Below are 15,637 nucleotides of genomic sequence, written 5' to 3' on the forward strand. Positions count from 1 at the left end.
TACCTCTCCCTCCATCCCCACCACCCCGCCCCTTTTCCTCCCCCACCATCTCCAGCCGTGGGGGTAAAGTACATTACATGCTTGCTAATCAAACCTCTATTACAAGTTTGGAGCTTCTCCTCTCCTCTTTCTGCTCACTTCAGTGTGTCTCCTCCATCGTCACCCTCAAAACTCTCTTCGCTCTTGAACAGTGGTGGGACACAATATGCAGGAAGTAGCTACACCAGCAGGATGAAGTAGGAAGTAGGAGAAAACCAGAATATGTTGATATCAAGTGGCACAAGTTAAGCCAGATTTAGAAAGTGATGAATCAAATTATGGTTTCTCTTTATGTTCCCTTGTCTTATATTTCTAAAATAGACAAGTGAAATATTTAAATACTATGAGAGAAAGAAAGAAAAAGTTATGCAACGTGATTTCAAAGTTTAAAGCTGCGTTATTCATTACATCGTGCAACATGTTGGGTGGAGTGAGCCTTACTTGTTGTGGTGTAAAGTGTAAAACATGCCCTGGAGTCTCGTCTTGAGAGCAGGAATATGCTAAACCTTCTTTCTGGTTTATGTTTACACAGTGGCCTGAGGGTAGGCTTTGAGTGATGTATGTGATTTATGTGTTCAAATATTAAGCGTTTATCATGGGAGAAGAAGAGCGCTCGATGTGGTTGATATAAAACCTTCTTCTTTTTAAAACTTAGCAAAGACGTGCTTACTTTATATGGGGAAAAACTAACTTGACAAAGTGAATTCAGTGTTAAACGTTGATTTTAAATATAAACAGATTCCCAGTGTCAGGGCAACTGTGATGCTATTGAACTGAAGTAGTGAAACACTGCAGCTAGCATCCCTGTTCTCTGGCTCATTCACTTCATACATTTATTTGTTTGTTTTAATCTTATTTAGCTCGTCCTATTTATAAGAGTTTTTCTCAACACAGTCAGTTTCCATTCTTGCGTGGTTTCAGGTTGGAGCTTCAGTTTACAAGCAACTGTGAGCTAAACTACCACAAGCTCACATGGAGCGGTTCTCTGATTTGAAAAGCCCGTTCAGAGCCCCGTGCTAACCATTACAGGGGATCAGAGGAGGACGTCTGCACAATACCACAGTGACACATACTGGATCTAATGTACACGATATCTGGACTTGCATTTTGAAACCCGGTACACGGGAATACAAAAGACGAAGCCGAGACAGTCTTAGAGAGGTCATTATGCATGCTCTGAACCAAAGCTCAATTACCATTTCTAAGGACGCGAGCTCTCCTCACGTAAATGGGCAGCTTTTGAAAGGCAATGTTGTTGTGCTCCTTTAACACCCAGACATATGAATCCATATTACTGGTTGTTTACGGCTGGGGTAATCATGCCATTATATATATTAAAATAAAAAGTATAACGACGCCACCAATGAGTAATGCTACGAACTCCAAGTTAGTTCGAAGTGTACAGCTAATGCTTCAGTTGTCTTGATGAGTCAGTGGAACTGTATTGTTCACCAACCAAAAAGAACAAAGAAGAGGTTTAACTGATATTTAATACCAATACTTTAGTCCTCTCGCCTCTCCTCCTCTTCTCGCCTATCCTCCTTCTCCTCCGTTGGTAATTGGATTATTTAGTGAACACCTGTATGAGTGCAGATTGTTCAGAGGATTATGGTCAGGGAAACCTTGAGTCACCACTGGTTATAATCTATTTCTCTCTCTCACACACACACACACAGTCGCTGAATTTCACTTCATTGTGCTCAAGAGATTTAATTGCTATTTAATGGTTATTTGGTCTTCAGGCGTCTTGTTTTCTCTTGGTTTAATTTCCATTGGAGGTATATATATTTAAATAACTTTTATTGTACTTTTAAGAACTTAAATATAGTCCTATTTATTGCTGTAGGTTCCGATAATAACACAGTTATTATATAACATTTGGCACATGTCCATTCTGTTCTGTATTTATGTATTTTTTTTGCAGACGATGTAGTTCTGTCACTTCAACGCTTCATGTGCAAAGAGGGTAGGATGAGAAGTTTAGTTTAGTTTAGTTTTATTTCGAATATTCAAATGAAAAGAAATGCATCAAATGTATATACAATAGAAAAAGAATCAAAAGACAGAAAAATAATAGTGTTCAAAAAGGAGTGGGGGGAAGCGACACACTCATCTGGCCCCACCCCTTGTCAGTATTAACATGTCATTATTCAGTGTTTTCTTTCTCCTCTGATAAATAATAATGATAATAACAATAACATTATTATTATATTACTTAAAGTGCTTTACATACCTCTTCCTCATTCCTTGTTAAAATCATCTCTTTATACCTCTTCCCAAATTGTGTAACTTTTGAGAGATGAGAGATTTCACTATTTCTAATAAATATTCTGTATTCTTACTGTGTTCCCCTATATATGTCTATCAACTGTGGGTAGTGTGAGATCATAGGGAGATTAAACTCTTCGTAAACTCTCCAAGGAGTTACTCCACACTGGACTAACTCCCTTAAACAACTGAATTAAACTCTGCTACAGACTTGTAGAAAGACTCTTCCCCCATAAGTCTGCCGATGCTATTGCAGTGCCACTAAGTGGGAGGTCAAGGTGGATGGAGGGGTCGAGAAAACACTGCACGTTTCAGTTAATGCTGTTTTATTGAGCCATCGCCTCTCCTATAACCGCATCCGTGGGTTTATTATTGTAACCATGACGATGAGAACGTCCTCTAACCTTACTAAAGAGCTTATTTCAACCCAGTCCGCGAACTTTCACTCAACCAAACCCTTAGCAGCACTGTCACAGTATTACAATGAAAAGTGTTTTTATCGGTTAATTGTGACTTTTATGGGAGATCACGGAGGGTCAAGACAAAATAAGTGTATGGTCGTTTAAGTTGGAGGATTCATTTTTATTTTTATTTTTTTGGAGTAATGCAGGTGGATGGAGAGACTCACCCCTCTTAAATAGTTTTTCAACTTCTCTGGTGTTTGGAGGCGGAAGTGGAAACAAGCATACGGCCTCATTATGAGCTGTAATGTGATTATGGGTCAGTAAGTTGGCAAAGCTGATGACCTAGAGCCAGAGGAGGACTGAGGATGGGTAAACAGCGTGTGATAAGTCAGGTGAAGGAAAAGAGAGGGGGGGGAGTAAAGAGAAAGAGGGGGGAGGGAGGGGGGAGGAGGGATATTCTCGGTCCCACACTGAAATTTGAGAAAGCGGTGTAGCTGTTGACTGAAGAGAGACGGAGTCAGTGTGTGTTTAGATGAGCGATGAACAGACTATAGGCTTGTCCTCAAGTCAAAGAGCTCCAGTGGCTTCAACTCCATCGGCCATCAAGACACACACACACACACACACACACACACACACACACACACACACACACACACACACACACAGACACACACACAGAGGCGGACAGGTGATACATCATGGCTGTGGGCGGGAGGAGGGGAGACTCGAGGGGAGAGAGGGATGGACAGATGAGAAGGAGGAGGAGAAAGAGGGGGACATAAGGGTAAAGGTGGGTGTCAGAGGGGAGCTGTAAAGAGCAACAGTTCACTTAGTGCATCTTATTCACGTATTTAACCAGTGTTGGATGTAAAACATTACAAAAAGTTTAATGCAATTACTGTAATTTAGCTGTAGTGTGCTAATAAAAAATAATTGTAATATTTTACTTGGTACAAATGTCAGTAACGTGCGTTATAATGGAATTTAAACCCAAAATTAATTAAATTAATTAAGTTGTGTGTTCTTACACAAATTTATGAATAAATATTTATTTCAGTATGAATACACATAAATTTACAGTATCTCTAACACAAGATGTTTTGCACCATGAGCCATGACTGTGGACATTATATTGTACTGTTGTTAGCGTTAGCCTAGCTTAGTCATTAAGTTATTCCACATCACTTTCAACTCGTTGTGTACATGGGCTACACTGAATGCAACAAGATCTACTGAGAACTGAGAAAATCTATTTTTCCAGTTATTTTGGTGAAAGTACCTTAAAAGTAATGCAATAGTGATGTAATGCCTTACAATTAAAAGACAGTAATATTATAATGTAAATAATTACTTTGAAATTACAGTAATAAGTAATACATTATGTTTTTGAAGTAACTTGCCCAACACTGTATTTAACTATCAGTTATTCTATTATATTATGATGATCATCTCAGTGTTTCTTTACTTTCATGCCACTAAACTTTTTTTTTTCTTACTCTTAAAGTTCTGTAAGGATCAGCTTCCAGATAAAATGGGTGTGACATGATAGGGTGTTGTGTGACATGATATTGTTTCTTTGTGTGTGAAACATTTTCTTCTTTCTTCTTAAATTCAACTTAATTTCACCCACGGATAAATATCAGCCAGTGGAAATCACACAAAGACCGTCACATAAGAAATAAATAGATAAACTGTAGAATAAAAGTATATAATAAACGAACAAAAGCTTTTTGAGCACGTCTTGGTCAAAAAGCTGCCACTAGTTATTATCTCACACAGCATTAGCATCCAATCTAAGTACTAATTCATGTCCCCAGTTGCTTATTTATGATCCTCAGCGTATGTTGTTAGCTGCAGTTACTCTAGCACTATGTAAACAATACTGTCACCTCACATATACACATATACAGCGGAAACAAGATGTGATGTTTGACCTATAAATGATCAAAAAGCAGTTTAAGGGTTCAATTTGGACTTAAATAAATTATTGTTAGCATATACATATATATATATATATATATTCACATATAGAAACAAGGCTTTGCTGCAATATACCTGCACTCGTTACTATAACCACATATTATACTGTAGATAAAACGTTTTAAAGTTTTAAACCTTGGATTAAGGGTTAGTGTTGGTTTACAACTAAAAAAAACTAGGGATAATAATAACTTTTCTACTGTCACAAAGATAGAATAAATCATTAAATACCAGGATGAATTATCACTTAACATCTGTTCTAAGAAGATAAACAATTAAAAGAAGAATTCTCAGAACTCCTGTAAGGTCATGTCCTTGTTCTTTGTGTTAGATGTTAAGTTTTATTCGTTATTTTCCTTTTTTTTTTGTACAGAAAATCAGTTCCCGGCAAAAGAAATAATGATTTAAATCATTTGAGAGAGAGCTTTATTATTACAGAGAGGGCAGCATCCCTGTGCGATTCAGGCTGAAACAGGTGGAGTTTTCCAGCCACAGCCGGTGTAGCTTTAAGTTTTAGGTTGGCGAGATGAGAAGGAGGGGGAGGAAGTGAATGATGGACAGCTCGAGGGAGGGAAGGAGAGAGGGTGAAGGGAGGTGTGTAGTGCAGCAGAAAACTTCCCATGCTGGCCTCCCAGTGTGGCTACGTAATGAGGGCAAGGGACACAGACACACACACAGTCGCACACTCGCAGACACACACTCGGGGCCGAGCATGGCCCCACGGCTGATTAGCGGCACACAAAGGCCCCAAACAGAAGTAGCAGAGGACACACAATGGGAGCAGGGCCTCAAGGCGTGGTTTACTTCTGGCCTGAGGGAGGGGGCGAGAGAGGTAGAGGGACGGGGAGGTGGGGGAGAGCTGGGGAGTTCGTGGGGTTAGGAAAGTGACAGAAGCAGAGAGGAGTTTTGTTTTTGTCCTGATGAAGACATGCTGGGGTTTCTACTGAGTTCTATTTTGCAGCGACCGCGGCTTCGGGAAGCAAGATGATCGGGTCAGGATCGGTGCTTGTTACATGCAGGATCCATGTTTTACCCCAAACATTAAAAAAAAGCAAAAGCAATCATTTATCCAGAAAATATAAAAAAAGACACTTATTCCCCCTTCACTTATACTGCTACTGTATTAGTTTTTTTGTAGTTTTAATCACAATGACAATCTTTTATCGCATGTGCAGTTTGTGCAGGTGTGACTGGAAACAGAGGCAAATAAATGTTACTGTATGTTGACATGCATTCGGTCAAGTCCGTCTTTTCACATATTAGTGACTTAATTTATGAGGATGCAGCAACATTTTAAGCACCACACCAACCCTCACGCCACCTGGAACGGCTTCACAGCCACTTCCTTCGCTTTTGAGGATTTTTAATTTGTCACTTCTCAGGGCCGCAGCTTGTTTAGTCGGCCGATGACAAAATTCAAGGACTTGTCTCTGCTTTGATAAACCTTTGTTTGTGTGATATGAAGTCTAGGAGAACAGTTTTCGAGGCGTTAAACACCGACATCAAAGACATTTTTTATCGCCATCTCAATGCGTCAAGTTTGTTAAACCATCATCACCGGCTGCACAGGTGTCACTGCTCTCTGAAGTCGGTTGTTTCTGTCACTCAGGAAATATCAATCTGTTATCAGTAACAGTGTTAAATAACCAAATTCAGATAATAATAACATTTTTATTGTGTGATAAACACTGGATCTAAAGCTGCATCATCTTGTATCTCTCCTGAGCAGGGATGGGTACCATGATGGCACTGGTGCTAAGGAAAAAAAAAATAGTAACCAGACCACAAAGCAACACAGATTTCATTTTGGTGCCACTGAATTTTTAATTACCAGCCTCTTAGCTCTGTTGCTGTACCTGTGCTACACGTGACGTCACGTCAGTTTTCACCTGCATGGACTCCACTGAAGTATGCGCCACCAACGCACAAAGTAAAACGGTTAAAAGTTTGGCTGTACTTCCCTTCAGACGATGCAGACTCGGCATTGGCAACCTGCCACAAGTGCTCGAAGACAATATTGTGCAAGGGAGGTAACACCTCGAATGTGATTCAACATCTGACGATGCATTTTTAAAAAGCAGAGAAATGTAATGTCTTTGATAGCCCGCGAGACCCCACATCACTGTTTTTATAACAGTTTGTTGTGTGTTTTATTTTAAATTGGTTAATTTATTTCTTAGTTGTATTTATATTGTATAAATTAATATTCTGTTCGACATCTACGTCACAAAATGGACAAAGTTTGAATGTTTTCATTCTTAAAGCACCGTTTAAAAAACACCGATACAGATAAAACCGTAACGATACGCATCCCTACCCCTGAGGTGTTGGAAACAGAGCTGAGTATTTTTAAAGCGTAAAATAAAATGATGATGCACACATAATTTAGAATAAATTACAGTCATAAATCCTAAAAGCCATAAATCCAGACAGTTTAAAGATGAACACAAGCACTCGTAACATTTCAAATGAAGAATATTTGAGTTACTGCGACCACAGAGCTTTAAACTCATCCCTGCAGCTCTTTGCATAGATTACTATCTACACATTTCTACAGAGAATGAATATTATATGGCGACGACTAATGAACATGGCCTTCTTTTCACAGCGGAGCAGCGGCTGCTGTAATCTCCACTGTTCAATTAGCTGCACTGACCGGGACGCCACCTACACTTCATTAGCAGGAAGGGGAAGGTATGGAATTAACCTCGGCCTGTTTTCCTCTTTTATCTCTCTCTCTCTCGATCCCTACTTTTGTCTTTTCGACTGAAATATTGTAGCAGCAGAAAAAAAGAATGAAACCATTTCAGATAAGTCTGTATCAGTTAAAACTTGTTTTTTTTCTTATTATTATTTTAACTTAATTTTAGCTTTTGGAAAATCTGCCAAGCCAGCTGAGCGAAAAAAAAATATGGGGGGTGGGTGGAAGTATAAATCCACAAAGACAATTTAGCTTTTCCAGCTTCTCTTCCTGTTTTCCAATTACTTAATGCTATTTAAATACACCAGAGCTGACACACACACATTAATAGTCCTCAGCAATGGAGAGGCTCCTGAAATAAGTCACGCAGTAATTGTATTTGATAAATCATAAAGGGAGCCCATCAGAGGAAAGCTAGCTGTAATAAAATGATAAACTAGTCAATTATGAAAAAAATCCCTGGACTTTAATTTCCTAAACACACTCTGGAGAGAGGCCGTTTAAGCCGCAGCGATTTGACGAGATGCTCAACACATTATTACTCCTCAGCACGACACACTGAATTACAGCACGGAGCTGCGTCTGTAACATTAGCAGATCCACACATATCTCTCTTCTGGTTCACGTCTCCTCAGTCTGTGATTTCCTGTTTCACAGAGGAAGGAGACCTCCTCTATCTGCTGTCTGCAAATTATACTTTTTAAAAATCCACTTTAAACACCACCTCTGAGCAAGAGGCCTACACACTGAGAATGTCAAGTTTTCAGATTACGTTCTACATTTTGACCATTGTTGCTTGTTTAAAACTGCACAGATGATTTGGTGAAATTAGGAAGAAATCTCTCATACTGTCGTCACTTAGCTTAGATTAAGGCTGGAAGGCCTAGTTTATCTTTTCAGTCAATAGTAGCTACTTAAGTAAGTTTCTTTCAATAAAGGCCATTACACTCATAATGAATTAGTTGCAGAACATGTTGGTCAGAGAGGTCTGTGATAATCGATTGCTTGCAGATAGAAATAAAGCTTCAGTTTTAGTTTTATTTATTTATGTAGCGCCAATAAAAAAATACCGCATTGTTCCACCTCGATCTGAGGTTCAACTACATAGAGCGGACCCTCTTCTCCGGCACCCTGACATAGACTTTCCAAGGGAGGGTGAGGAGTGTGATTCCCTTTATATATTGGGATAGTTCACATGGAGGAGTTCAAGTATTTCGGGATCTTGTTCAAGAGTGAGGGTAGGATGGTATGGGAGATCGACAGATGGATCAGAGCAACGCTTAACCGGTCTTTTGTGGTGAAGACAGAGCTAAGCCAAAAGGTGAACCTCTCATTTTACTGGTCCAACCCTCACCTATGCTCATGAACTTTGGGTAAAGACCAAAAAGAAACAAGATCGCGGATACAAGTGGTCGGAATGAGTTTCCTTCGCAGGGTGGCCGGACTCACCCTTAGAGATCGAGTTAGGAGCTCAGAGTCAGTTGAGATGGTCGGGGCATCTACTAAGGATCCCTCCCGTTAGAAGTGTTCCAGGCCACCAAAAGGAAACCTCGGGGTCGGCCCAGGACATGGTGGAGGGATTATATCTCCTGTCTGGCCTGGGAGTGCCTCATGGTTCCTCCGGAGGAGCTGGTGGAAGTGTCGTCTGGACCTCCCTGCTGAAGCTGCTGCCCCCGCGACCCAGACCCGAATAAGCAGAAGACGACAACGACAATAAAAATACAAATTGTCACAAGACGCTTTACTAAACCCGGCCTGAAACCACCAGAGCAAGCACAAAGTCAACAATGGCAAGAAGAAACTACTACTTAACAGGAAGAAACCTTGAGTAGAACCCAGCTCGTGTGGAGGGACCCATCTGCCTAAGGCATAAGAAATCAGAGGATAGGAGCTCGATGCAACAGAGCGTGACTCCAAAAAAAACAAGCTGAAACCAGACCAACTGGACTTGTAGTGTTATTTTAAGTTGTTTTATCCAACTAACTTCTTAAGTTATATCGGGAGTTGTGATTTTATTAGGAACCTCTGTGGGTGTTTCTCATCAGAAACTTGTGTGACTAGTGTCTGTTAATGACCAGATATTTACCTGAGGAGGAAACTGTTTTCCTACCCCAACGAATGGTACTCTAAGGACTCATTATTACTCTAAAGCAGGGGCTGGCAACCTTTGGCACGCTGAGGGAGGGATGTAAACACCAACACCTAGGAGCATGTCCCTATCCACCCGCAGAGTCTTAAAGCTGGGCACAGATGCACTGTGGCCAAGGACGTCTGCATGTAGCCACGTCTCCGCACAACACCCAACACTGCTCATGGTACACTCCCTCTGGTCCCAACATATCACACACAGTTCGTCCATCTTCCTGAACCTCTCGTTCCCCATGAGAACAGATGGTACCACCGGGATGACACTCCTTCTCTGCTCTTTCACGCTCGCTCCAGCCCGGCATACCTGAAGTTCAATGGGAAACTCACAAGGGGCATGGGCATCGATAGCAGTTGCTCTCTTAGTCAGGCCTACACCAATGGATGCCACATGAAAATATAGAAAAAATAAATGAATAAAAGCACCACAAAAAGACAAAAAACTGCCAAGGACCATGGCGATTGGTTTTCTCTTTCAAAAATAAAAATATATGTCAGTTATTTATATATAAATATATATACACACACAGACACTGTGTTATTGTTGATAATGGCACGCTCATTGACTCCAACTAGAACTTATTATCACAAAGGTTGCCAACCCTCGCTCTAAAGAGTCAAGGTATAAATGGGAGTGAAACTTGAAGTAGATAACATCCAAATCCCCAGCTCCCCACCAGTCTTTTAAAACTGAAGAAGCTACTTGGATGAGTGACGAAACTTCTTCAAAGTAACTCAACGAGTCTAGTTGCCCTTGTTTCAGCTTGTTTTTTTGGGTGTACTAAGACCTGGATGACTGAGAACCGTCACAGACAAACAGTGGTGACAAAAGAAATCAAAACATAGATGTTCACACGAAAGGTTTATAGCTTTTCATCTTCATCGTCTAACCTGAACATTCAGATACGTAAATATTTACACAATCATCTGGAATGAATAAACCCCAGATCATGTGGTCAGCCTGATTCAGGGGAGGTCAGCTCGATGCGATGCTTTGTAGCTTCTTCATAGCGTCACAGTTAATAGCAGCTCCTCTGGTTTCTCCTTTTTGAAAGACAAACACAGACTACTACCACCTGCTGGTATGAACAGCTTTTTGTGCATGTTTAGATGGTATGAACCAGTGTTCAAATGCAGCAGATTGGGAGTATTTGTAATGTGGTTTACACTGATCAGGCATAACATTATGACCACCTTCCTGATGTTGTGTAGGAAATATCGTGCCTCCAGTACAGTTGTGACTCATGGGAGAATGGGCATGGACCTACCTGTGGTATCTGCCAACAGGATGTTGTTGATTGACAGGAGGGGGCGTCTTCTGAGTTGCTGCCAAACCGTTCGTGAGTGTTTTTGCTATGGGGTGGGGACGCCTGGTCTGGTCTAGGTAGTCGGGACATGTCTAAGTACTAAGTTCCTCAGTTCCTCAGCATGTATTGCTACAAGATGGACGATGTTATTTACTTCTCCGGTCAGTGGTTTTAATGTTCTGGCCGATCGGTGTATGCTGTAATAAGGACATTCCTAGGGTAGCACAAAATGTGCTGCACTCATTGTCAAAGGTTATGTGTTTAACTCGACGTTATGATTCGTGGTTCTCCAGCGTTTTCCTCTTGGTAGTGAGGTCAGGTATCGCGTTGATGCAAACGTCACTAAGCTTCACAGCCTCCAAACCCTCCATTGTCGCCAGATCACATTAACTCTCCGCGGCACTGATTTTCTTCACAGCTGTAGAAAAATCACATTCCTCGCTGCCTCTTCTGGCTGAGACAGCCATGACGGCGTGAAGATCTGCACCACAAAGAGTTAAAAAAAAAAAAAAAAAAAATCTGATCTCTTGGTTCCTGGTGTAAAAGCTGTGTGTGTGTGTGTGTGTGTGTGTGTGTGTGTGTGTGTGTGTGTGTACTGTAGGTGCTGCTGTGTAAAATAACATGGAAAAGGTGATTTTCCACTGAAGTGAGGTTTCCACAGAATGTTCCCTCGGGCAGCAGCAGAGACATGATTGAATTTTGTGTGTGCGTGTGTGTGTGTGTGTGTGTGTGTTTGAGGACATTGGTTTGACTTGACTGCTGCATCTCCAGCAGTGTGTAATGCTATTTCATTGGCTGAATTCATTATGTTCCCAAGCAGTAATCAAAATATATTTGAAGTGCTCACAAATGCCTGTTATTTTTTTTTTTATTTTTAAAGAAGATGTAAGCTTTTCATTTAACATCACTGTGATGTGAGAGAAGAGAAGGTTTTTATTACCATTCCCGTGTTGTGTTCCCCGACACCACACGCTAACATGTGTCTCTCTCTGTCTGTAGGTGACGATGATGGCGTAACGTCAGCCTGAAAGAGACGGAGAAGATGCTGACGTATCAAACGCACGCGCGCCAACACGCGGGGGTAAATGGCAGGCCTCTGTCAGGAGTTTGAGCCATTTCCAGGTGGAGGAAAAAAAAAAAAAAATGAATTAAACTCAACCGATCTGAGCTGGAACGACCCGGACTGAGCTGAAAAGAAGGTTTCATCTGGACGGCTCTCTGAGGTTTAGGGGAACAAATTGACACTGAGAAATATCTTATAATAATAATAATGCAGAAGAAAACCTGTTTCATGTTTCAGTGGCTGCTGTTACATTCTGTGACACTTAGCTCAACCAAAATAACAACCTAGATATTTTTGACACTGTATGATTGATTGTTATTGAATAAACCGGTTTAAATATGAGATTATAAAGCTGTTCTGGGGTGTCTTGTTGTTCAGTGTAACGTACCAACGTCTATGTTTCATGGGCTAAAATCAACCATGGGTCTTCAGCAGGGGGTCCACAGTGGTACTGCAGGGGGGCGGGGCACGCTACTTCTTTGGTTGATTGTACATTTTTCATACATATATATATATATATATATATATATATATATATAATTTTGATTTTTTTGTTTTCCCCCACAAATTTAAATACGCATTAACATGAAACCATCATATTTATAAGATATTATCTTTAAGTCAGTTTATCACTTCTATTTTAATTTTAGTCTCTTTCATTACATTTCATTTTGTGTGTCTACAGCTACGTTTCCATTAGTTTTTCGCAAAATAAAAGCAGTATTTCTTAAATTCCGATAAAGTACAATGGCGCTTTCTATGTGTTTCCATTGAAAGGTGTTTTTCTGTAATTCTTTTAAAGTGAAACTTCCCTTTGAGGAAGATGGATTTCACGTGAACTGGTAACATGACCCCTTGCGTCATCTCGGGTGACGCCGGTGACGCGTCCATTGCACTCATACGATACACTTTTTTACTGATACTTCTGAGAAACCACCTCAAGGATTTTATTGCCATATTTAGGTTTTGCGCATTTCTAGGAGTAACGGAAACGCAGCATGTGTCTCGGTCGTGATGGTCACTTTTAATTTGAATTTGCACCCACACATTTTTACACTTTGTTGTCTCAAAAATATATCGCCTCTAAATTAGACACAAAGTTGTTCATCACAGCTCATGAAATTTTAACATTTTTGAAGTTTATGAACTTATTTTACATTAGATGCTCCCACACATTCAGTCTTTCTGGAAAACGCGTTTTAAACTATGATATTTATCTGCACTGTAAACATGAAGCTAATTAAACTGTGTACAATAAAGTTAAAGTGTGGATCTTTCATTTTAAATACATCTGAAGTTAAAATGTAAAAAATATATGAATAGTGACTTGAGTACAGTGGATGGAGGCGCCGCGAATCCGAACAGAAAACCACATCCAGGCTGAGAGGGAAGAGTGGCCCCTGGCTATCTGCAGTGGCGACTGTAAATGATCCCAGAGCTGTGGTCGTAACTCACAGTCATACAGGCCGCTGCTGGAAGGTGACACCTACTCTCTGTGTGTGTTTGTGTGTATGTGTGTGAGAGAGTCATCTTAGACTCTTCATGTCGCCTCCTTTCCCTTCTGACTCCTCTCGCCTTCTCCCCTCGTCCCCGATGCCTCGGGAGATGAAACTGACTCTGTTACATCAGACCAAACGGCCCCTCCCTCCTTCCCTCTCTCCCCTTTCCCTGCTCCCATCTAACACACACACACACACATACACACTTGTTTGTCCACACTCTAGAACCGCATCAGTGTGTTTAACCTTATTGACTGGGTGTCGCCTATTGACACAAATCAGGATGATCCATCATTGACGTCTCTGTTTACGGGGGCGGAGATGAGTTGATAGTGATGGATGACGGATTAATCAGTAAACGTGGTGAACTGAAGAGCTCTCTCACACACACACACACACACGGTGACAATGGTTTTAGCGTCACCGTGGGTTACAATCTAATCAAGCTATCTATTCTCCATTTGTGCTCAATTCTTGTACTTTTTTTTGTTCACATTTCTTGAATGTGCCATCTAATTATGTGTGATTCTGACTTATGGAGAAGTAACTGGACCAAACAGAAGCTCCATTAATCATCAGTTCACACCAGCAGAGTGGGGTCAGTGTGTAACTGTGGGACTGTTTGAGTTTAATGTAGTTGACAGGTAACAAAGTTGGTCAGATTTTGGCTGTTTTTAGCCCTAAGATCAACATGGCCGCCTGTAACCAATCATTAAGATTCTTTAGTATCATGTATTATATATACAATTGGGAAAGTTATTTATTAATATATTGTAGTCCACACTGGACTCACACACTACTTCATATTAAATAACTAAGAATGAGGAGGAAGAACATACCTAAGAGCAGGTCATGTGATGTTGGTTTAACACACTTCCTTGAGAGGTGTGATGAATTGTGTTTGTAATGCGGAACTTCTCTGACACAGATGCAGTTTGTTATTTTCCATATACAGTTTGATATGTTGCCAAAAAATAAATATCTGTCATGATTATCTCAACTTAACAAAAAGAACACAATCGAAATGAATTTTGAATGAGATGTTTAGCCAATTAGGAGGTGGTTGTTATTAAATTCTGATGTTATTTAGTGATATCTACTATGTTTTTTATTAGTAAGTGATTGTTTACGTAATAAATAATCATGGATTTTGTTAAGACATGATCATAAACAAGATATGTATATATATATATATATTTTTTTTTTTTTTTTTTTAAATGCAAGATATATCCCATAGACTTCAAAAGTCCCTCAATTATATCCTGACTGAGTTGGATTAATCAGGTCACAGCCTGAGAACTATAAAACAGGGACGAGATGAAACAGACGTGACCTAGAAGACACCAGTGAACCTGCAATGTATAAAACTAACTTTAACAGTGTGTCAGTATTTCAGCTGTTAAATAAATAATCACTGATTAATTCCCTAATTCAGCCTAAAAGCTCCAATAGGTGGAGTGTACACTGATCAGGCATAACATTATGACCACCTTCCTAACATTGTGTAGGTCTCCCTTGTGTCTCTGAAACAGTTGTGACTCATCAGAGAATGGACATGGGTCTTCTGAGGGGGTCTGGAAACAGGTTGTTGTTAGTGGGGGGGCCTTTGGGTCCTGTGGGTCCTGTGGGTTGAGGGGAGGGCCCTCTGTGGATCAGGCTTGTTCCAGTGCATCCCACAGATATGTGGAGGCCAGGTCAACACCTTGTTTAGGTGGGTGGTACACGTCTAAGTAACATCCACATGAATGAATATCATGGTCCAAAAGTTCCCCAGAAGAACATTATATTGTTACAAGATGATCAATGTTATTTACTGCTCGTGTCATTCATTTTGGTTTTGACTTAGTTACACTGTGGAAACGCATTGTCCACGTTTCCTGATGGTTCCTGATGATGATTTAATTGTCAAAAAGTATTACACCGGTAGACAAGTTTTAACACGTTCCTTTACTTAATTGCTGTGATTTAACTTTGGTCAAGGGGCGACCAACCGGTGGAGTGATGGGATGAGTGTGTGTGCATGTGCGTGTGTGTGTATGAGAGAGAGAGCCGTTGCAGAGTGTGTTTGCTGGCATCCAGAGCATCCTTTGTGTTGCTGGAAATAACCATGACTTGTCACGAGTAACCGGCTGCTCACCTCCAACCCCATTCAGGAACCATCCCGTGTATATGTGTTTGTGTATGTGTGCGTTGGTGTGTGTGTGTAAGGGAGAGAGAGAGGTCAAGTA

General features: G+C 40.6%; 1 long non-coding RNA gene across 1 annotated transcript in view; it reads left to right on the forward strand.

Annotated features, from left to right (window-relative positions):
• The window catches only part of LOC125009194, an 82,723-nt gene extending 70,749 nt beyond the window's left edge, over window positions 1–11,974 (forward strand). The window contains exons 4-5 of the long non-coding RNA XR_007112945.1: window positions 7,303–7,388; window positions 11,847–11,974. This is a non-coding gene — a long non-coding RNA (uncharacterized LOC125009194). The remainder of the gene's footprint in view (window positions 1–7,302; window positions 7,389–11,846) is intronic.
• The last annotated feature ends 3,663 nt before the right edge of the window (window positions 11,975–15,637 follow it).

This window comes from Mugil cephalus, chromosome 6 (assembly GCF_022458985.1).
Source record: "Mugil cephalus isolate CIBA_MC_2020 chromosome 6, CIBA_Mcephalus_1.1, whole genome shotgun sequence".
Lineage (NCBI taxonomy): Eukaryota > Metazoa > Chordata > Actinopteri > Mugiliformes > Mugilidae > Mugil > Mugil cephalus.